The sequence below is a fragment of the Ursus arctos genome, unplaced genomic scaffold, assembly GCF_023065955.2.
Source record: "Ursus arctos isolate Adak ecotype North America unplaced genomic scaffold, UrsArc2.0 scaffold_13, whole genome shotgun sequence".
NCBI classification, from domain to species: Eukaryota; Metazoa; Chordata; class Mammalia; order Carnivora; family Ursidae; genus Ursus; species Ursus arctos.
Genome location: NW_026622797.1, coordinates 39,106,798 through 39,131,600, shown reverse-complemented (window position 1 = coordinate 39,131,600; position 24,803 = coordinate 39,106,798). Strand labels below are relative to the sequence as shown.

Sequence of the window (24,803 nt, the reverse complement as noted above, 5' to 3'; positions counted from 1 at the left end):
GAGCAGACAGTGGGCCTGTTTGGCCAGGGAACTTGGGACATGGGTCAGCTTGAGTTAAGACAACGAAGAGCTTTACCAGCTTTAAAGCTCCTTCTCCCGCTGCACCTAAGCAGAGAAACATAGCCCCATTCATTACTGACTACAGCCTTCAGTCTGCTTGACCAAGGAACCCAACCAGAACATTTAGGAAGCTGTATAGCCCATTCAACTGCTCTGCTTATAGTGGCACTTAAACAGAGAGCATAGCATGTGACCTTCATCTGCAGAGTAAAACCAGTGGCCTCATCTGACCAGAGAATTCAGTGAACAATCTTTCTTGATTTGGGTCCCCAAACAAAGAGCTGTACAGGCCCTGGGACCTATCCTGCTGCCTTGCAAGGGCAGAGAAACAAATTCATATCCTTGTCTTCTATTGAGTATAATACTCAGTCTCAGCCATCTAGAAAGCCTAGAGAATCCAGGCAACTTTAGAGCCCATTCTACAGCCTCACTTTAGAACCAAGCCAGCAGTCCTATCCAACTGTTCTCAGCCAGTGGCACACTGGCCCCATCCCTGACCAGATCTCAAACAGTTACCTCATGCCAGGATAGACCACAATAGCATATCTCACCTCCCAGAGACATTACCAGTCAACACTCCCAGAAACCTAAATGAGCTGACTTGTGAAGAACTGTCTCTGCCAAAGTAAATCTGTAAAATCTGGAAGAGGAACCCAATTACTGAAATGCACAGATAGCAATATAAAGAATCACGGATCACAAGAAACTCAAACAAACAGACAAACAAAAGCAGGTAAACCACCAAAGGAAACTAATGTAGGAAACTAATGTAGCTCTAATAACTGATCTTAAAGAAATAGAGATCTATGAACTGTCAGACAAAAAATTCCAAATAATCCTCTTAAAGAAGTTTAGTGAACTACACACAAACAACTAAATGAAATTAGGAAAACAATGCATGAACAAAACAAGAAGTTCAACAAAGCAACAGAAGCCATCAAAAAAAAAAAAAAAAAGCAATAAGAAAAACTAGAAATCCTAGAGTTGAAAAATAAAATAATTAAACTGAAGAATACAGTAGAGAGTTTCAAAAGCAGACTTGACCATGCAGAAGAATGAATCAATGACCTGGAAATAGGACATTAGAAATTACCCAGTCAGAGGAAGGAAAAAAAAAAAAAGGATGAAAAAGAGTGAAGAAGGTCTATGAGACCTATAGGATGTAATGAAAAGAAACAGTATTCACATTATGAGAATTCCAGAAGGGAAAGAGAAAGAGAATGGCACAGAAAGTATATTTAAAGCAATAATGGCTAAAAACTTCCCAAACCCGATAGAAAAAAACATCAAGGTCCATGAGGCCCAAAAGGCTCCAAATAGATATAACCTACATAGGGTTACATTAAGACACATTATAATTAAATTGTCAAAAGTCAAAGACAAGAAAGAATTTTAAAAGCAGCAAGAGAAAAGAGAAGTTACATACAAGGGAACTCCCACAAGACTACAGGTGGATTTCTCAAAAGAAACATTCCAGGCTAGTAGAGTATAGGATGAAATTTTCAATATGTTGAAAGAAAAAAAAATCACTGCACCTGGCAAAGCTTTCTTTCAGAAATGAAGGAGAGATAAAAACTTTCTAGAACAAACAAAAGCTGAGGGAGCTCATTACCACTAGACCTGCCTTACAAGAAATCCTAAAGGGTGTTCTTCTAGTGGAAGTAAGATGCTAGTTAACATCATAAAAATATGAAAGTATATTTGACAAAAAAAGATGCTAATTAACATCATAAAAAGATAAGAAGATAACCTTAAACTCACTGGTAATCTTAAATGTATAGTCAAAATAGATTCTGTAATTTGGTAGCGGTGGCACATAATACACTTACAACTGTAGTTTAAAAAATAAATATAGTAGGCGTGCATGGGTGGCTCAGTCAGTTAAGCTTTGGATTTTGGCTCAGATCATGATCTTAGGAACATGATTTTGAGCCCCACATCAGGTTCTGTGCTAAGCATGGGGCCTGCTTAAGATTCTCTCTCTCTACCTCTGTCCCTCCTGCTACTTGCACTGGCACTCTCTAAATAAATAAATAAATAAACAAATAAATAAAGTTAAGATAACCATAACCACAATAATCTTATTATTTACACAATATGAAAAATATGTGAATTGTAACAGCAATAGCCTAAAATATGAGGGGGAGAAGAAAAAGTGTAAAGTTTAGGGATTGTTTTGAAGTTGTTATCAGGTTAAAATAGGGTGACATAATTTTAAGATGTTTTATGTAAGCCCCATGGTAACCGCAAGGGAAAAACCTGTACCAATGACACAAAAGAGCATGATTAAGAAGTTAAAGCTATTGGGGCGCCTGGGTGGCACAGCGGTTAAGCGTCTGCCTTCGGCTCAGGGCGTGATCCCAGCGTTATGGGCTCGAGCCCCACATCAGGCTCCTCCGCTATGAGCCTGCTTCTTCCTCTCCCACTCCCCCTGCTTGTGTTCCCTCTCTCGCCGGCTGTCTCTATCTCTGTTGAATAAATAAATAAAATCTTAAAAAAAAAAAAAAAAAGATGTTAAAGCTACTGATACTAAAAGACATCAAAATATGAAAAAAGACAGCAGGATAAAAAACATGAATCTACAAAACCAGAGAACAACAAAATGGCAATAGTAATTCCTTATCTAACAATACTTACTTTAATGTAGATAGATTAAATTCTCTAATCAAAAGAGATAGAATGACTGAGTGAATTAAAAAAAAAAAAAAACCAAGATCCAACAATATGCTGTCTATAGGAGATTCACTTAACCTTTTTTTTTAATAATAATATTTTTTATTATATTATGTTAGTCACCATATAGTACATCCCTGGTTTTTAATGTAAAGTTCCATGATTCATTAGTTGTGTATAACACCCAGTGCACCATGCGATACGTGCCCTCCTTACTACCCATCACCAGCCTATCCCATTCCCTCACCTCCCAACCCTCTGAAGCCCTCAGTTTGTTTCTTAGAGTCCATAGTCTCTCATGCTTCATTCCCCCTTCTGATTACCCCCCCTTTCTTTATCCCTTTCTTCTCCTACCGATCTTCCTACTTCTTATGTTCCATAGATGAGTGAAACCATATGATAATTGTCTTTCTCTGCTTGACTTATTTCACTTAGCATGATTTCCTCCAGTCCCGTCCATGTTGCAGCAAATGTGAGAAATCGTTCTTTTTGATAGCTGAGTAATATTCCATTGTATACATGGACCACATCTTCTTTTTTTTTTTTTTAAAGATTTTATTTATTTATTTGACAGAGATAGAGACAGGCAGCGAGAGAGGGAACACAAGCAGGGGGAGTGGGAGAGGAAGAAGCAGGCTCATAGCGGAGGAGCCTGATGTGGGGCTCGATCCCATAATGCTGGGATCACGCCCTGAGCCGAAGGCAGACTGTTAACCGTTGTGCCACCCAGGCGCCCCTGGACCACATCTTCTTAATCCAGTCATCTGTTGAAGGGCATCTCGGCTCCTTCCACGATTTAGCTATTGTGGACAATGCTGCTATGAACATTGGGGTGCATATGGCCCTTCTCTTCACTACGTCTGTATCTTTGGGGTAAGTACCCAGTAGTGCAATGGCTGGGTCATAGGGTAGCTCAATTTTTAACCTTTTAAGGGACCTCCACACTGTTTTCCAGAGTGGCTGTACCAACTTGCATTCCCACCAACAATGTAGGAGGGATCCCCTTTCTCCACATCCTCTCCAACCTTTGTTGTTTCTTGCCTTCTCAATTTTTGCCATTCTAACTGGCATAAGGTGGTATTTTATTGTGGTTTTGATTTGAATTTCCCTGATGGCTAATGATTTTGAACATTTTTTCATGTGTCTGTTAGCCATTTGTATGTCTTCATTGGAAAAGTGTCTGTTCATATCTTCTGCCCATTTTATGATTTGTTTGTTTCTCGCGTATGGAGTTGGAGAAGTTCTTTGTAGATCTTGGATACCAGTCTTTTATCTGTAGCATCATTTGCAAATATATTCTCCCATTCCATGGGCTGCCTCTTAGTTTTTTTTGACTGTTTCCTTGGCTGTGCAGAAGCTTTTTATCTTCATGAAGTCCCACAAGTTCATTGTATCTTTTGTTTCTCTTGCCTTTGGAGATGTGTCGTGAAAAAGGTTGCTTTGGCCGATGTCGTAGAGGTTGCTGCTTATGCTCTCCTCTTTTGGAAGGTTTTTAATCACTGCTTCAATCTCTTCATAATTAATTGGTCTGTTTAAAAAAAATCAATTTCTTCCTGTTTCAGTCTTGGTAGTATATAGGTTTCCAGGAAGGCCTCCATCTCTTCCAGGTTGCTTAATTTATTGGCATAAAGCTGTTGATAAAAGTTTCTAATGATCCTTCCTATTTCATTGGTGTTGGTTGTGACCTCTCCCTTTTCATTCATAATTTTATTAATTTGGGTCCTTTCTCTATTCTTTTGGATAAGTCTTGCCAGTGGTTTGTCAATTTTATTTATTCTTTCAAAGAACCAGCTTCTAGTTCTGTTGATCTGCTCTACTGTGCTCCTTGTTTCTAATTCATTGATCTCTGCTCTAATCTTGATCAACTGCTTTCTTGTGTGTGGATTAGGCCTGTTCTTCTGTTGCTGTCCCAGCTTCTTGAGGTGAGAATATAAAAACTGCATTTTAGATTTTTCTATTCTTTTGAGTGAGTCTTGGATGGCTATGTATTTTCCCCTTAGGACTGCTTTTGCAGTGTCCCATAGGTTTTGGACCATTGTGTTTTCATTCTCGTTGGTCTCCATAAATTGTTTAAATTGATTTTTGTGTTCCTGGTTTATTGAATCATTCTTGAGCAGGATGGTTCTTAGTCTCCAAGTGTTTGAGTTTCTTCCAAATTTTTCCTTGTGATTAAGTTCCAATTTCAAAGCATTGTGGTCTGAGAATATGCAGGGAATAATTTCAGTCTTTTGGTATCAGTTGAGACCTGTTTTGTGACCCAGAACATGATCTATTCTGGAGAATGTTCCATGTGCATTTGAATAGAATGAGTATTCTTTTGTTCTGGTGTGTAGTGTTCTATATATATCTATAAGGTCCATCTTGTCTAGTATGACATTCAAAGCTCTTGTTTCTTTGTTGATTATCTGCTTAGGTGATCTATCTATTGCTGATAGTGGAGTGTTGTGGTCCCCTACTATTAACGTATTTTTATCTATGTGTCTCTTTATTGTGGTTAAGAGTTGGCTTGTGTATCTTGCTGCTCCCCTGTTGGGGGCATAGATATTTATAATTGTCATATCCACTTGTTGGATACATCCTTTGAGAATAATATAGTGCCCTTCTGTATCTCTAACTATAGTCTTTAGTTTAAAATCCAATCTGTCGGATATGAGAATTGCTACCCCAGCTTTCTTTTGAGGTCCATTGGCATGAAAGATGGTTTTCCATCCCTTCACTTTCAGTCTGGATGTATCTTTAGGTTCAAAATGAATCTCTTGTAGACAGCAAATAGATGGGTCATGTCTTTTTATCCAATCTGCAACCCTGTGGCGTTTTATGGGAGCATTTAGGCCATTTCATTGAGAGTGATTATTGAGAGATATGATTTTAATGATGTCATGTTGCCTGTAAAGTCTTTGTTTCTACAGATTGTAACTTTCTGTTCTGTATCACCCTTGGGGCCTTTTTACTTTTATAGAACCCCCCCTTAATCTCTCCTGTAGGGCTGGTTTCATGGTTACGAAATTGGTCAGTGACTGGTGATTCTGGAAGGTCCTTATCTCTCCATCAATTCTGAATGACAGCCTTGCTGGATAAAGGATCCTTGGCTGCATGTTTTTCTCTGAAAGAGCTTTCAAAATGCCCCCCAACCGTTTCTCCCATTCCAGGTCTGTGTAGACAGGTCTGACGTAATCCTGATACTTTTGCCTTGGTACGTGAGAAATTTCTTTGCTGTGGCCGCTTTCAATACTGTATCCTTGGATCTAATATTTGCGAAATGCACTATGACGTGACATGGCATAGGTTTGTCGTGGTTGAGCTTGGAGGGGTCCTCTCTGCCTCTTGGACACGAATGCTTGTTTCCTTTGCTAGATTAGGGAAGTTTTCAGCTACAATTTGTTCAAATATCTCTTTTAGACCTCTGTTTTTCTCCACCCCCTCGGGGATGCCGATGATTCTGACATTGGAACGTTTCATTGAGTCAGTAATCTCCCGTAACCTACATTCTTGAGATTGGATTTTTTTGAGCCAAGTTTCTGTTTTAGCTTTCTCTTCTACCAACCCATCCTCCAATTTGCTGATTCATCTTCTGCCTCATTTACCCTGGCCGTCAGAGCATCTAGTTTTGACCGCATTTGATTCATAGCATTTTTAATTTCTGCAAGATTCGCTCTCATTTCTGCCTTTAGAAATTCTATATTCTCGTTAATATTTTCGTTAATATTTTTTTCAAGTCTACACATCATCTTGACCATTGTTACTCTGAACTCCATTTCTGATAATTTGGTTATATCCATATCCATCAGTTCTGTGGCAGAGGCCACAGATTCATTGTCTTTTCTTTGCTGGGGGGGATTTCTCCTCGTCATTCTGTTGAGGAGAGGTTGTGGGGTTGTCCAGAGCCCAAATTATTGACCAGAACCCAGGCAGTGTGCACTTGTTTTAAAGGGACCTTAGGGATGTGGGCTTCTGGATTTTTCAGCCTGCCTTCTGGGGGAGGGACCTGCTGTGATAATACTCAGGCAACCCTGTTTGGGTAGAGTCTCCCTGTTCCCTGTGAGGGGGGATGGGGATGGGCACACTGTGAGCCAGTTTTCCAGGCTTTTGTTCTCTGGCAGCTTTCCCTGGCGGTTTGCTGTGCCTCTTCTGAGAGTCAGAGCAGCAGTGGCCGAATCCCAGTCTCTGTCTCAGAACAGAGAGATCGCAGTCCGCTCTCCACTGAGCTCTCCTGGCCACTTTAACTCTGTTTCTGTTGGTGCTGCTAAACCCTACAGCATCCCGGGATGTGCGCTCCACACCCGGCGTCCCAGCCCTCACTTCCAGGGCCTGCACGTCTCTGTCCTTTGTGTTTCTAACACCGCCACCGCCAGCCACGAGCCGCCCCCGTGTGCTCCGGAGCTCTGTTTCAGTGTGGTTCATGCGCACTCCAGAGCTCCAGTTTTCAGACTGGTCGTGCGCGTTCCCAGGCTCACGGTCTCAGTCTGCTCTCTCGCAAGTGCCGGTCCTCGTGTCAGCCCAGTCTCCAGTGCAGGTGACTACCGTTTCCCGGCGCCCAAATGCGGAGGCTCCCTCCCCCTTCCGTTTATCTTCAGATATCTGTGCACAGATTCACGGGTCCCCACTTCATACCTCAATACTCAGTGTTGGAGATGTTCATTTGTAGAGATCCAGATGTATCTTCCTGCATCTCAGGCTGATTCTGTAGGTGTTCAGGATGGTCTGGTACCTACCCAGCTCAGCTCAGGGGACCAGCTGAAAAAGGGGACCCCTACTCCTCTGCCATCTTAACTCTGAATCACCTCACTTAAGCTTTAAAAGCACACAGGCTGAAAGTTAAAGGATAGAAAGTCATTTCAAGCAAATGGTTAACAACAACAAAACAGGGTTAGCCCTACTTACATCAAACAAATAGACTTTAAACTACATATGGTAAAAAGAAACAAGGTCATTATATAATGATGAAGGGGTCAATAATAAGACATAACGATTGTAAAAATGTATGTTCCCAATATTGGAGCACTAAATATATAAAACAAAACTAATAAATGTAAAAGGAAAAATGAATGCTTATACAATAATAGTTGAGGATTTTAATACCCAACTCTCAACAGTGGATAGGTCATCCAGACAGAGAATTATTAAGGAAACAGAAGATTGGAATAACACTATAGACCAAATGGATGTAACAGACATATATAGAACATTCTATCCAACAACAACAGAATACATATTTTTTTCAAGAGCACATGGGACATTTTCTAGGATAGACCATATATTAGGCCACAAAACAGGCAAATTCAAGAAGACTGAAATCATACCAAGTATCTTATCTTACCACAATGGCATGAAACTAGAGATTAACAGCAAGAGAAAAACTGGAAAATTCATGAACACAGAAATTATGAATAACTGATGGATCAAAGAAGAAATTAATGGGGCAATAAAATTTTTTCTTGAGACAAACAAAAATGGAAAACCAACATTTCAGAACTTATGGGATGCAGCAAAAGCAATTCTAAGAGGAAAGTTCATAGAAATAAGTGCCTACAATAAGAAGCAAAAAAGAACCCATGTAAGGCACCTAACTCTATGCCTTAAGGAACTAGAAAAAGAAGAACAACCTGAGCCCAAAGTTAGCAGAAGAAAGGAAATAATAAAGATTAGAATAGAAACACATAGAGAACAGAAAAACTATAGAAAAGATTAACCAAACTAAGGGTTAGTTCTTGAAAAAGATAAACAAAATGGACAAACCCTTAGCTACACTAACCAAGGGAGAAAAAAGACAGGACTTAAATCAATAAACTTATAAATGAAAAAGGAGATATTACAACTGATACCACAGAAATACAAAGGATCATTAGAGGCTACTATGAACAACTATATACCAACAAACTAGACAATCTAAAGGAAATGGAGGGGTACCTGTGTGGTTCAGTCGGTTAAGCATCCAACTCTTGGTTTCTGCTCAGGTCATGATCTCAGGGTCATAAGATCGAGCCCCACCCTGGGCTCCATGCTGGGCAAGGACCCTGCTTAAGATTCACTCTCTCTCTCCCTCTGTCCCTACCCCACTCTCTCTCCCTCTGTCCCTACCCCACTCTAAAAAGGAAAGAAAGAGAGAGAAAGAGAGAGAAAGAAAAGGAAAAAAAATGGAAAAAATTCTCAGAAACATGTATCACTTACCAAAACTGAATCAGGAAGAAATAGAAAATCTGAATAGACCAATTATACCATTTAACAAGAAATTAACACCAATCTTTCTCAAACTCTCCAAAACAACTGAAGAGAAGGGAATACTCTCAACTCATTTTATGGGGCCAGCATTATAATGATTTTAAATCCAGAAAAGGATAATACTAGAAAATTATAGGCCGAGATATCTGGAAGATATAGATTCAAAAATTCTCAGAAAAAAAATGCTAACAAACTGAATGCAGCAGCACATTAAAAGGTTCATTCACCATGATTCAGGGGGGATTGTCTGGGACACAAGGATGGTTCACCATATGCAAATCTAATGATGTGATATATCAATGTGATAGAATGAAAGAATTGCTAGAATGAAAGAGAGAATGAAAGAATGACAGAATGAAAGATAAAATGAAAGAATTGATAGAATAAAAGAAAAGACTCATATAATTATCATAATAGATACCAAAAAAGCATTTGACAAAATTTAACATCCATTCATGATAAAAAAAAAAAAAACTCTTCACAAATTAGGCATAGAGGGAACATATCTCAACACAATAATGGCCATATATGACAAACCCATATCTAAACTCATACTCAGTGGTGAGAGGTTGAATACTTTTCTTTTAAGATCAGGAATAAAACAAAGGTGACACTCTCACCACTCCTCTTCAACATAGTACTAGAAGTCCTAGCTAGAGCAATCAGGCATGAAAAAGAAATAAAATGTATCAGAATTGAAAAGGAAGAAGTAAAATTGTCTCTATTTGCAGATGACATGATTTTATATATGGAAAACCTGAAGACTCAACCAAAAACCTGTTAGATCTAATCAATGAATTCAGTAATGTTGCAAGATACAAAATTAACATACAAAATTCCATAGAAGTCCTAAACACTAACAACAAATTTTATGAAAAAGAAGAAAACAATCCCACTTACAATAACATCAAAAACAATAAAATACTTAGAAATAAAATTAACCAGGAGGTGAAAGATCTCTACTCCGAAAACTACAAGAGACATAAATGAACAAAATGGAAGAAGACACAAATAAATGGAAAGCTATCTCATGTTCACGGATTGGAAACAGTAATATTGTTAAGATGTCAATTCTACCAAAAGCCATCTGTAGATTCAATGTAATAACTATCAAGATTCCAATGGGATTTTTTTTACAGAATCAAAAAAAAAAAAAACCACTCTTAAAATTTATATGGAAACACCAAAGATCCTGAACAGCCAAAGAAATCCTGAGAAAGAAGAACAAAGCAGGAGGTGTCACATTTCCTGAATTTAAGCTATCCTATAAAGCTATAGCAATTAGAACAGTATAATTATGTTGTAAAAACAGACAAATATATCAGTGGAACAGAACTGGGAACCCGAAAATAAAACCCAAGCATATGTGATCAACTAATATTTGACAAGGAAGCCAAGAATATTCAATGGAGAAAAGACAGTCCCTTCAATAAATTATGCCAGGATAACTGGATATTTCATGTAAAACAATGAAACTAGATCTTATCTTAACACCACTCACAAACATTAGCTTGAAATGGATTAAAGACTTAAATGTAAAACCTAAAACCATGAAACTACTAGAATAAAACATAGGAATAAAGCTTCTTGACATGGGTCTTGCTGATGTTTTAGATATGACATCCAAAACACAAGTAACAAAGCAAAAAATAAACTACATCAAACTAAAAAGCTTTATACACCAAATAGAACCATCAGTGAAGTGAAAAGACAACCTACAGAATGGGAAAAAAATATTTGCAAGCCATATATCCAAAATATATAAAGAACTCATATAATTCAATAACAGTAAAGAAACCAAAAACAAAAACAAAAATTAATCCAATTAAAACGTGGGCAAAGGACCTGAACAAACATTTATCCAAAGAAGATATATAAAAGGCCAACAGGTACATTAAAAATTCTCAACATCACTAATCATTAGGAAAATGCAACTGAAACCACAATGTGATATTACATCATGCCTAGTAAATGGCCATCATCAAAAGGACAAGGGATAACAAATGCTGGTGTGGATGTGGAGAAACCCTTGTGCAGTGTTGGTGGGATTGTAAATTGGTACAGCCACTATGTAAATAGTATGGAGGATCCTCTAAAAATTTAAAAAACAGAACTATGATCCAGCAATTCTACTTCTGGGAATAAACCCAAAGGAAATGAAAACACTAACTCTAAGATATCTACACCTCCATGTTGGTTGCAGCATTATTCACAATCACCGAGATATGGGAATAAACTAAGTGTCTACTGATGGATGAATGCATAAAGAAGTTGTGGTATATGTATACAGTGGAATGTTATTGAGCCATAAAAGTGAGAAAATTCTACCATTTGCAACAACATAGATGGACCTTGAAGACATTATGCTAACAGATGTAAATCAGTCAAAGACAAATACTGTACATTCTTACTTACATGAAAGCTAAACAAAACAAAATAGACAAAAAACCCACCACACCAAACTCATATGAGTTTCTAGGAGATCAGACTTGCAGTTACCAGAGGCAAAGGGTTGGGGATGAAGATTTGGAAGAAGTTGGTCAAAAGGTACAGACTTCCAGTTATAAAATAAATAAGTACTAGGGATGTAATGTACATGATGACTGTAGCTAATACTGCTGTTGAGAGAGTAAATCCTAAGAATTCTCATCACAGAATTTTTTTCTTTCTTTTTTCTTCTTTCTTTCCTTTATATTGTACCTGTATGAGGTGATGGGTGTTAGCTGAACCTATTACAGTAATCGTTTCACAATATATCTTAATCAAACCATCATGCTGTAGGCCTTAAACTTGTATAGTGATGTATGTCAATTATTTCGCAATAAAACTAGACAAAAAGTAGATACTGTGATTATCCCAGTTTCGCAGATGAGAGAACTAAGGCAAAACTGTTTAAGCAATTTGCCAAAGATACTGAACGCTTAATCATCACTAGATTGCCTCCTGACTAAGCGAGATAATATAGACACATGAAGGATACCAAAGTAGTAGCAATTTTAGTATTAAAGAGTTCTACCAAAGTGCTCATAGATTTTCCTTAAATTTTATTTTGCACCTTGATGAGAATTTTCTAAGTTTACAGTGTTATGAATTTGAATGATTACTTGAATTTCATGATACATGTAGTGACCTTTGTTTATTCTTGACGACTGTATCCCATTTCTAACATTTTCCATTTGTTTCACCTCTGGGAATTTAGTGAGCTATCTGCCACTGTCTCCCTCCCCCTCTCAGAACTGTACCAAGACTACCAACCCACACTATACATAAAAAATATTTGAACAACTTGAGGTTAAACAGTTTATTTAACCAAGGCTACTTGAGGGATAGTAGAGCTGTTATTGTCTAAAAATAACAAAAAATTCTTGGAGCAGTTTAATAAAGGTATTGATTTTATGTCACAGCAGAAGCTTTTACTCATTTCTTCATTGAAAACTTTTTCTGGAAATGAAAAAAAAATATTCTCTAGAATATGTATTGGTACTCCTATTTAGATACCAGGTATACTTAATCAAACATAATATAAAACACCCACAGATTTACTTTCTATTCATCCATACACAAATAGAGAAAGTACCTGGGAATATATTGGAAATTATCATTTATAACCAATTATCCTACAACATAATTTTGATTATTCCTAACAATAAGTATGTATTTAACTTACTATATCTTTTATTTGAACAATAAAATGTGCTCTTTTCTATTTACTTTTTATAGTATATAGCCTATTTAGTACCACCTTCTCTTCAAAACAAAAAAGAAAGAAAAAAAGATAATGCCCTTTTTCATGTGTCTGTCTTTATTTCCAAAAGGTTTGTAGAATAATTAAAAAACCAAATTCAATGCAGTTTTGCTCATGCATAACTGACAAAGACATATGTTAGGTTTATATTGCTAAATGTCAGAGGTATATTTCCAAAGGAGTTAAAAGGGAAATACTATACTCTTAAACTTGACATTAAGATATCTGATGTTAGATTACATGAAAGTAATACTTTTTTACATTACTAAAAGTCCAACTTTTCCAGTTATATTGCAGAAAGCTTATAATAGAATGTTTCTCTCACACTGCAGAACAAGAATTGTCATCTGAGATCCAATTGTAATAATTATTACTGATGAGGATTCAAAAAACAGAAATAGCACTAGTAGCACTACTTGCTGACAGATCACAGGTGGACTGTGGGTCACTAGAAGCAACAAAAATTACATTTCTCAGGGCCATGGAATCAAGCCCCACAAAGGACTCTGTGCTCAGTGGGAAGTCTGCTTCTCTCCCTCTACCTCTGCCCCCCTAAAATAAATAAATAAATCTTTAAAAAAAATAAAAATAAAAAGATCTGAATATTCCTAGGCTGAGGTAAATTCTAAATATTCAAATATTTAGGATTTAAAGAAGTGATTAGGATGGACAGTACCATGACTCACAACTTCCCCTTAACAGCCCCTGGCCCTCTGCCACACAGAACCACAACATTCTCCCTTTCATTTATTTCTCTTGAGACATTGAACTCTTTCCTATCTAGGGCCTTACCTCATGCTGATTCTCTCTGAAGCACACCTCATCCTCCTTGTAGTTTTACTACCGTCATCAGCTTCGTGCCCTGCACTGAGCAGGGACTTAGTGAACAATTATTGAATGAATCAATGCATTTCCTTGTGCCTTGCATGTTTTCCACATGACGTTTCTGCGGCAAACATATTCATACACTTTTAAATAAATATCTGAGGTTAAAAAAAATGCTTTTATCGAACACCTAAACCCTAATGTGAAGAAGTCAATACAAACAAAATCTTATAAAATAATTTCCCGTGTTCAGTCCCTGTAGTTGTTAAAAGACGTAGGATTGTGCCTTAGAAATCAGAGCCCAACTCTAAATCTTAACTGAGAACCGTTCCCATCAACTCTTGGAATATGGACAACTTCAAAGAATACATATGATTTAGTTTTATAATATATTCTGTGAGGAGTTGTTGTGGGAAGATTTTATGTAACTCTGTTAAGAAAGGAGAATTCTGAGGTAAAAGGGGGGCCAAAGTAAAGAGATCTTTTTCAAGTAAGTGCTTTCTCTGTAAGAGATTTACAGCACACATTACTTTTTAAAGGTTTTGAGAAATCCTGTGGTAAACTTATTAAGCCAGAATTTAATTTATACAACCTCAGGACTTTCTATCTCCTGAAACAAAACAAAACAATTAACATATATCACATCTCATGGATTATGCTTGGGGAATCACTATTCAAATATACTCTTTTTCAGAACATGATAACTAGGTGGTTTATATTTCCATTGAGAATAAAATGAGACAAAATGGGAAAACTGGATTGATCTATTACCTGGGATATAAATAAGAGTTCCAAGTAAGAATCTCTACACTGAGTTTATTTCCCAAAGGAAAATTAGAATCTTACTTTACAAATAGAATAGTCATCCACAAAGTATTTATTTGGGGGGTTTGGGTTAAAATATTAGAACAAACTAATTTGTCAAAGTAGTATCATCCTCCAGGTAAAAGGCAGAAGTGTCAGCAATAAAAACTTTAAATTCTCCAGAATGATTAAGATTCAGGATAAAATCAGAAGTATGTGACTGGAGTACAGAAATTAGCATCCAAGGGAAGCACACATAGTAAACAAAAAACAAATTAAGAAGCAAAGGTGTAGTTAACACACTTCCAAGTCAAAGCCGGAAGAGAGCAGAGGATGGCTAGTTAACAGCAGAAACATTAAAGGCAATGTTAAAACAGATCAAGTTCAGGTTTCTGACCTGATAGGTGGTGAAGGAAATCCTCAACAAACTGAAGTGTGCCTAAGGATGGAATCCTTAACTGGATCTGTTGATGTCTTCCTTATCATGAATTAAAAGTGAGTGTGCTTGAGCAGTATGGATTGATTCAGTATAAGGTTTGGGTATTGCCCTACATCTTTCTTGCCTTTTCTCTTTTTTGTGTGGCAGCAAATGTTGGTCACCAAAATTAATCCTCTCTTCCACTTTTGTCCTCCAAATCCCCAACAAATTTCTTCTCCCAGCAGCAACCTCTAGTGCCAGTTTATGGTTCTCTGCTAGACAGAATATATTCATAGACACACATAAAAATGTAACAGATAGATTGAATATATAAACATGTAAATAAAGCACTTTCTTTTTGTCTGCCACTGTCTCTTCTAAGTCACGATGTTACTTCTTCCTGTGACAGTGGAAGAAGTCTTGAATCTGGTTTCATCATTTCAGGTCATATTTCAGATAATGAAAAGTGCTGTAGTCATCTTAGTCCCCCCAGACTCAGTCTCAGTTAAGTAATTACTATGTTCATTCCAGGGTAACAGCTAAAACATTTTTATAAAATATGTGATTAACTATTTGTTCTATTTCATTATTTTAGCTTTTTCTTTGAAGGTTCCAGTCATAGTTGCTTGATCCCACCCTCTTCATCTTCTATATCTATAATTTTGTCTTTATCAATTTTAAATTTATTTCTCTTTCACTGGTTCATTTTTTAGTTTTCTATGTTTCAGCATCTATCTATCTATCTATCTATCTATCTATCTATCTATCTATCATCTATCTACCTACCTACCTATTTATCTACCTACCTACCTACCTATATCTACCTACTTAACTATCTACCTATCTAATTATGATAACTAGGTAGATAGATAAATAGATTTTTAAAAAATCTGGTCCAGGATCCAATGAAGGATTACATGTTACATTTAGTTGTCATGTCTGTTATCCTGATATCTGGAACCAATTCTCAGTCTTTCCTTTTTTTCCATGACCCTGTTATTTTTTGAAGCATGCCAGTCCAGTTAAACTGTTGAATGCCTCTCTTGTTTAGATTTGTCTGGTGTTCCTTTTGGTTAGATTCAGCTTATGCATTTAGGGCAGGAATATTATAAAAGTAGAGCTGTGTTCTTCTCATTGTACCATATTAGTAAGCATATGATGTCAATTTGTTCCATTATTGGTGATAATGACTTTTATCACTTGTTTAAGTGATATCTGCCAACTTTCTCCATTGTGAAGTTTCTAGTTTTCTCTTTGTAATTAGAAAGTATTTTGAAGGGAGATATTTTGATATTATATAAATATCCTGTTAGTCAATAATTGTTTACACATTCATTTTTGTATCCATTGACGGTTTTTACCTTAATATATCTTACTCAGCTGAGTGCCAAATTGTGATTTTCTAATTGCATTCTTTCTTTTTTATTTTTAAGAGAAAGTGAGAGTGAGAGGAGGGGTTGGGGAGGAGCAGAGGGAGAGGGGGAGAGAGAATCATAAGCAAGCTCCACATCCAGCACGAAGCCCAACTCGGGGCCTCATCTCAATACCCTAAGATCGTGACCTGAGCTGAATCCAAGAGTCCGACACTTAACTGACTGAGCCACCCAGGTACCCCTCATCATTATTTCTACATTTTATTTGAGCTCTGCTGCAAGTAATAGCTTTCCCCCACTTTTATTTATTTATTCCTATGTATACACACACACTATAGAATCCTATTTAATGGGTTGATAATCCTTTGCTATATTTATTTTGATGCTCAATTTGCTACATACAGTAATCCCTCGTTATCCATGCTTTAGCTTTCTGCTGTTTCAGTTGCCTGTAGTCATCCATCCTCTAAGCAGATGATCTGCCTTTTGCTGTATGTCAGAAGGTTAATAGTAACCTAAGGCTATGTCACAATGCCTACATCATTCACCTCATTTCATCTCAGTTCATCTTATCACAGAGGCATTTTATCATCTCACACCATCACAAGAAGTGTAACTATACTAAAGTAAGATACTTCGAGAGAGACCACATGTACATAACTTATTACAGTATATTGTTATAATTATTCTATTTGTATTATTGTTGTTAATCTCTTTCTGTACCTAATTTGTAAAGTAAACTTTTTTAAAAAATATTTATTTATTTATTTTAGAGAAAGAGAGCGTGTGGGGGGGAGGGACAGAGGGAAAGGGAGAGAGAATCCCAAGAAGACTCCGCGCTGATTGCGGAGCCTGACACTGGGCTCAATCCCAGGACCCTGAGATCATAACCCGAGCCGAAACCAAGAATCGGATGCTTAACTGACTGAGTCACCCAGGCACCCGAATTTGTAAATTAAACTTTATCATAGGTATGTATGTACGGGAAAAAAACGTAGTATATATAGGTCTGTACTATTCACAGTTTCAGCCGTCCATTGAAGGTCTTACAATGTATTCCCCATAGATAAGGAGAGACAACTGTGTTTAGTAAATGAGATCTCCCTTTTCCAAATCTGAATCCTACATCTTTTTGACATTTTCCCGTCATTTTCTTTTCAGCTGTTTCTTATTTTCTGGCACAAGATCTCCAGGTTCATATTTGTCTTTTATTTCCCCAAGGAGTTCTCATTCTATATAGTATAAAATGCTACTTAGAAACCAAAATCTGACCACTACGTCTATTTGCTGTTTCTGGAATGCAAGCTTTCCTATCAGGCAGAGGAAATATCCATCCATCCATCCATCCATCCGTTTATTTATCTATCATCCATCCATCCGTCCATCCATCCACCCATCCATCCAATCATCCATCTATGCTTACATGCAAGCATTTGTATCTATTTCGAGATCTACATCTATATAATAAGTACCATGCTCTCATAGTGATAACTCTAATTACAATTCGATATTGTTGAATTGGGCTGATTTTGGCTTTTGACTTTTCCATATTTGTAACTCCTTTTTCTAATAGTGAAAAATCTGGTCCCCATTATTTTCAAATCATTTGCCTATTTGCTCATTCCTTCTGTATGTAATCAAACTGCTGACCCAGTTGGTTGCCTCTTCTGCTCTGCCTATTTCAGCAGCCCCAACCGTCTCCTTGGCCCTGTAAGTTTCACTGGCCTTGGCTGCCTCAAGAGAAAGGAAGTGAAAGGAATGGATAAATATTTTTTAAAGAGTGGAAGGAAGAAGAGACTTTTAAAAAAATGGTATTTAAAAAAATCAATCGTTCTTTTAAAATATTACTCATCATTGAATGAGTTAGATTTTCTTGAATTTATCATTTGTAAAAGTTTCCTTTGGGGAGAAAATGACAAGGTCGGGTTGTAGGCTAGCTAGTTTTCATAGAGCACAGGCTTTCTCTTTTTCTGTTGCAGTCATATTACTTCCTGCAAATATGACTTTTCTGTATAATTCTTTTTATAGCCCCACCTCTTCTAAGGAAGAAAGATGTGCCAACTCTAGCTAGTCCTTGCACCAAGGATCAAGATCTTGGAATATTATTTTTTTATTTCAAGATGTACCCCAATTTTCAGGAAGTATATTTTTGCTGATGCTTTTGGAGATCTATTTTGACTGGTTCCCTGCTCTTGAGATTTTTCTCTACATATTCTTGTTTCCGTTGCTTCCTTTTTCTTCCCGATGAATGTCATCTGCTTTTGTCAGTGTTTGATATAAAATGGAGTCTGGGAATTATATGTGTTTCCAAGTTGTCCAGAAATGGTTTGTGAACTTATAAAACCTTTTTCTTGTAGCTTTTGAATAATTCCCCCCAGCAGGGGAATATGCTGCTTTATGCACTCTTGTATAATAGTTGTGACGTGTTGGGTTCCCCAGGAAGACCCTGAGATAAAGTTTAGCATGAGGATATTTATTAAGTAGTGCTCTTGGGATTGATACCTGCAGTGGGGATGAGGAAGAAACAGGAAGAGGCAGAGGGAGAAGTTGTTCTGTGATGCACGCCCACCTGTAGCCTCAACTGACTTCATGGGGAACCTCTGGAGCCAGAATGACACTTTAGAGTTGAGTGGGGCCTTTGTGCCCTACATCAATCAGTTGTTGATGTAGGCCATGATAAGGGGTATGGTGGCCTTGGGCAAGAGAGTACAACAAGTCTTTTCTTGAAAATGAATCATGGAACTATATCATGGTGTCCTGGTAGATGCCTTCTGGGCTGCAGTTTTCATCTGATTTCAAATCTGTTCATGACTCAGAAACGTAAAGAATCACTGAATTGTTGGGCACATTCGTTATGTGTATATCTTGACCGTTTTAATCTAGAAAACTAAAGTTCATCTGGAAAGCTTTGAGCTGAAGTTAATTTCTGAAACTACTTGGTAAAAATAAATATTGTGCTTTTACAGTAGGCAAATTTTCTTTACTTCTATGTGAAGATTATGAGTAACAAAAAACCTTTGTAATTTTATTATACTACTAAAAGCAAAGACCCACCAACTGCGTATTGGTTTACATGGGTATTTCTGAAGTTTGGAGGTGTTATTCTGAGGCTTTAAGCCATTTGTACCCAGTGTCTGACAGAGTATTGCCTAGAACCAAGAGGGGGCAGCAGAGGGCCACCAGAGCAGTGAGCTAGAGGCGCAGGAACTTCTATCAGTGAGGATACTGATTCTAGCTTGGCCTTGGAGATCCAGATAAATAAATAGAGTGTTCTACTTATGCTAAATACAAAAAGTAGTGCTTGAGTTTGAGAAGAATCCGTTATAAGCATACTGGGAGAACCACCACTTGTTCATGTGTAGTGCTCATGGGACAAAAACTCTGAAAGAGGAAAAGCAAATAGAATCCAGGTCATAGGGAAGCCATGAGCTTGCCAGGAATTGTGTGCTTCTTTTGGATCTCTGACCTAGGGCCACCTCTGGACTCTAAAGCAGAATTACCATTGAGCACCCAGAAATAATATGAGACCAAAGACAGCTTCAGTTACTTTTCCAGAAATGTATTTATATTTCTTTTTCACTAATTCCTGGACTAGAAGATGGGATTTCAGAGTCATTCTTTCAAATAATTTTTTCCCCTAACGAATCAGGTTTTGCTTTTATAGATCAAACTACCTTTTTCTTTCAGTTTCTAGTTTGACTTTTATTATTATTTTCATTGCTCTAACACCTTATGTTTTATTTTGTTGAAGTGCTCATTCTTTTTATTTTTCTATATTAATAATAATTGATGTATAAAAATTATGAGTTTGCCTACTTAAAGTTTTGCCATATCTTATACATTGTAATAGAAGGAGTTCTTATTTTTTAAATTTTCTCAAAAATTTTTACTAGTAGTTTTGCTTCTCTTTTAACCCAACAATTTTTTAGGACATGTTTTCCGTTTTCCACAAGAGTAAGCCTTTTGGTTTAAGTTATTATCATTAAATTATCTTTTTATTACATTGTATGCAGAGAATATGACTTTTATCATTTCTACTTGGCAAAATTGAAGCTTTGTGTCCCAGTAGTTGATTACTTTTTGTTTCATGCATTCTTGAAAAGGATATATTTCCCATGATAATTTATCTGTTTGTATATCTAAACTCAACCTCATTAATTAGGTTCTCCAAAATATTCTGAATTAAAAAAAAATAAATGCTCTTGAGCTGTCAAAGCATGAGAAGTATTACAATCTTATGTGGAAAATTGTGGGGTTATTTTTCCCAATTTCTTCACATTTCCATTAGATTTTATGTATACTTAGATGCTGTGCTTTTTAGCACATAAGTGTTCATTATCCTGTAACTTTGATATTGGTGGTATCTCATAAATAGAAATTTATTCTGAAGTTCTGCTTTCTCTTTTTGCCTGAGACCAAGAACTCCCAAGGAGTTTTCTAAAATGTTTTTCTCCTTCGTTAGAATACAAAATTCATGGGTTCATCCTTTTTTCTGAGATTCAGGTTTATGTTTCCTTTCTCTTGTCCTTCAGAATCTTTTCCTGGGCCTTAAATTTCCTTAATTATCTTTACATAAGAGGTGGTCTAGGCAGTCTAATATTTGCCTACTTAACTTTGACCTTCCTGTCTGTACTCTTTACACTGGGTATATAGAATCTTTTCTTGGGTCCCTAGCCAGGTTGCAGGTTGTTACCACTAATCCTGTTCTTACAGTCATTTATCTACAGTGGCTCTGCTGCAAAGGAATAAGATCTTTCCTATCCCTACTGTTTGCGTTATTGCTTGCTTTTAATCTTTAACTATTTTCTTAAGTTGTCCTTCAGAGTCATGAAGCATATGCTCATGTTAATAGAGAATGAAATAAAATTAGATTGATTAGTAATTCAAAATTAGTTACTAAATCCACTCCACACAGGCCTTGAGTTTTCTTGTTTGAAAATTTGGTTTATTAGTTCACACTGAGTCCAAACATCAAAAATTCAGAAAACTTGAAATGAATGATATAGCATTAAAAAACATTCACGTAGCTTAGGAATACTGATTAAGAAAAGCCTGCCTGCCATTTTGAACTTCAGTAGTTATATCAGCCTTAAACCTATATGACTTCTCTGGATTTCTATTTTCCCCCTTTCTAACCACAGAGATTAGGCTAGTGGTGCCAGATGGTACTTCCTTCCAGAAGGTATTTGGAAATATTTGGACTTGTTTTAATTGTCACAATAACTAAGGAGTGCTACAGAGCAGGGGCCAGAATATTAGTTATCCTTCAATTCATGGATTATTGTACTATAGAGAATTGTGCCAACCAAAATGTCGATGATGCTTCCTTTGGGAAACATTGGCAGATGATTGCTAAACTCCACTAAGCTGTTTTGGTTCTTTGGCTCAAAAACATGTATTGAGAAAGAATGGTCAAAAAAAATTACCTCTAAAGTAAATCTCAATTCTATTTTCATTTCAGGAAAATACTTAATACAGAAGATAATAGCGTTAGCATTTCATACTGTTTTTCAATGTCCTGATTCTTGGACTATTGATTGATAATTGCTGGCAACATGTATTGAAAATACCTACATAAAAAGCTCATTATCCTCATATTCAGTTGTTTAAAAAAATGAACTTAAAAATTTTTAGAATAGTTTTAGATTCATCAGGAAGTTGCAAAGATGATGCAGGAAGTTCATGTATGCCCTGCACCCAGTTTTTAAAGTTTTTTGAACACTTTTAATCAGGGTGGTTTTGGTGAGAGTGGGTAAATGGGATGAAACAATACAACTAAGAGAATGAGACTTAGCTTTGCACCACAGAACTAAGACTACACAAAACTAATCCTTTCACCTATGCTTCGATAAATAAGTCAGTTTTATGATGTATTTATTGAGACAGTGCCCAGGTTGGTCCATGATGGAAAAAGCTCTTGCTTTAATAACCCACCCAATGAGATTAGGAATAATGAAAGAAAATTCCTCAACAGGCTTTGTATTTCTAGGCAGCAGAGGTTATATCATGTTCATGCTTGTTTGTTTGTTTGTTTCTGTATTTTTAAAGTTTTAATTTATTTATTAGAGAGAGATTGAGTGCACAAGCAGGGAGAGCAGCAGGCCAAGGGAAAGGAAGAAGCAGGCCCCCCGCTGAACAGGGAGCCCGACACAGGGCTCAATCCCAGGACCCTGGGATCATGACCTGAGCCGAAGGCAGACACTTAACTGACTGAGCCACCCAGGTGCCCCTCATGTTCATTTTTAATATTCATGATCCAGGACATAGTAGGTGCTCAATAAACGTTAATGAAATAGAATTGTAATAAGGAAGGAAGGAAGGAAGGAAGGAAGGAAGGAAGGAAGGAAGGAAGGAGATTTCCTCTCTATTTCAGCTCTTTTCTGTAAATTTTCTGTAACTTTTTATTTGTAGTAATTTATATAGCACAAGAAATAACTTTGAGTCTTTTCCCACATTGCTGGTTGTAAACCTTTATAGTGTAGCTGGGAGTTCACACACAAAAATGCTATATGAGATTATCTCTAGAATTATTCTGGTTGCTACAGAGAATTAAGAATTTACCCCTTGTCATACGCATGGACTGTTAGATATGGTCAATTTCTATAAAATAAGTAGATATTACATTTTCTTAGATATGGGGAAATTTATATGCTATGAGATAGGTACCAAAAATATTTTCTTTATGTACTAAATAAAACAAATTCTGGACTTTTTGGAGGTGAATTCTGCAGCTCATGAATTATGTAGATCCTGGTTTCTTTTCTATTAAAGATCACTTTTCAGTAACTTTTCATAGCTAATTACGTATCTTCCTTGAAAGAATCAGGCAGGGGTAGTGAGTCTCTGAAATTTCACACAGCAACTCTTGGAGAGATTTAAAAGTCACAGAGGAAGTAAAAATTTGCCTCATAAGAAGCTTATGTATTACTTATAAATTTATCCAAATGCTACTATTATTATGGATAGTTGGTGTTTAATGTTAATAATTTATATAAATGTTTCTGTTCCTCAAAACCCAATTCAGACTGGCTTAAGGAAATAAGGGAATTTACCTTGTGCTTCAAGATGACTGGATCCAGGGATTTAAATAAAGTCTGCAGGATTTTCTCTTTTTCCATCACTTATCTTTTTTCTTTTATGGTTATAGCTTCATTATCTTCTACTACCAAAAGCTTCCTTCAAAATGATACATGTCAGTTCAGTTAAGTACCCCAAGAGAAAGAGAGGACTTGTTTATTTAGGGATGTTACAAGGTATAATAAATACCTACCTATAGTCTTGCCTGTTCATCTCCTATTTCCTATAGCAGGGCAGTGGACAACCATGGTTGGTTAAGCCTTGGTCACATACCCATGTCTTAGGTGGTGAAGACGAGGCACTGTGATTTTTTTAGCAGCCCACTTTCCACACCAGAGTTGAGGAAGGACGATTTTCCAAAGAAAACAGGAACTGCAATACAAAACAAATATAGAAGAGAGGAAAAGAATATGGAAAGACTGGGGTTCCCAGGTGGCTCAGTCACTTGAGCATCGGACTCTTGGTTTCCCTTCAGGCCATGATTTTATGGGATTGCTCTGGGCTCCCGACTCAGGGGGGAGTCTGCTTCTCCCTTTCCCTCCACACCCCCCGCCCCACCTCTGCTCATCTATGTTCTCTCTCTAAAATAAATAAATCTTAAAAAAAAAATAAACTATATGGAAAGACCAAAACAAATCCAAAAAGATTTTATTTAGCCCAACATCCAACTACATTATAGTTTCTGATAACGATTATGAGTTGATTCCAGGCTCTTTTATGGCAATTACTCAAATACTTTCTAGGGGTTAAAATATCTATTTTAACTATTCATATTCTTTGGAAAGATGCCAATGAGGGATATATTTAAAAGCATTTTTTCATTCCTAATTCAGTGGGCTGGACCTATATTTATTGTCTTTTGTGGTAGACTTTGCAGCAATGAGTAATTAGTTTCTTTTCTGAGGTCAGTGGATGTCAAATCTTTTGGTTTTGGGCGTCCTGGCTTTAGGAATCTTTAATAATCTGGGTAATTCCTTATTTTAAGATCTTTACCATCTATTAAATGCATTTTCCTCTTGATAAAATAATTCATTTAGCTATAAATTTCACCTTTTCTTGAGGAGTATGGGCCTTGACAACTCGGAATGAAGCACTGCTTTATTTACTATGGTTCAAATAGTTTTAAAGCCATTAAGTGATCAGTGTCCAGCAGTTGAATCAAACAATGCTGCCCTTCATTTAAGATTCCTTGAAAGTTGATGTTAGTTTCTCTGAATGCATTTTCTGTCTAGTTTTAGTGTGTTTGTTAGAGACACATGGATGCACAGAGAGTTATTTCCCATAGCATGAAAAATAGTTTTAGCACATTTCCAACAAATTGCACTATAAATGGACATAGGGGAAGGGAAGAAATAATAAAATAAGATGAAAACAGAGAGGGAGGCACATCATAAGAGATTCTTAACCATAGAAAACAAACTGAGGGTTGCTGGAGGGGAGGTAGGTGGGGGATGGGGTAATTGGGTGATGGGCATTAAGGAGGGCACTTGAAGTAATGAGCACTGGGTGTTGTATGCAACTGATGAATCACTAAACTGTACCTCTGAAACTAATAATGCAGTATATTTTAATTAAATTGAATTTAAATAAAAAGTTTTTAAAAACTAAA

General features: G+C 36.7%; 1 protein-coding gene and 1 long non-coding RNA gene across 8 annotated transcripts in view; one reads left to right on the top strand and one right to left on the bottom strand.

Annotated features, from left to right (window-relative positions):
• Positions 1-24,803, top strand: part of PKIB (cAMP-dependent protein kinase inhibitor beta) — a 190,718-nt gene that overhangs the window by 9,560 nt on the left and 156,355 nt on the right. The window lies entirely within an intron of this gene.
• On the bottom strand, positions 13,499-23,541 carry LOC123001346 (uncharacterized). The gene is made up of 3 exons (XR_006410142.3): positions 23,388-23,541; positions 23,170-23,293; positions 13,499-13,643 (listed from the first exon to the last, which is right to left on the bottom strand). It is a non-coding gene; the product is annotated as an uncharacterized LOC123001346 (long non-coding RNA).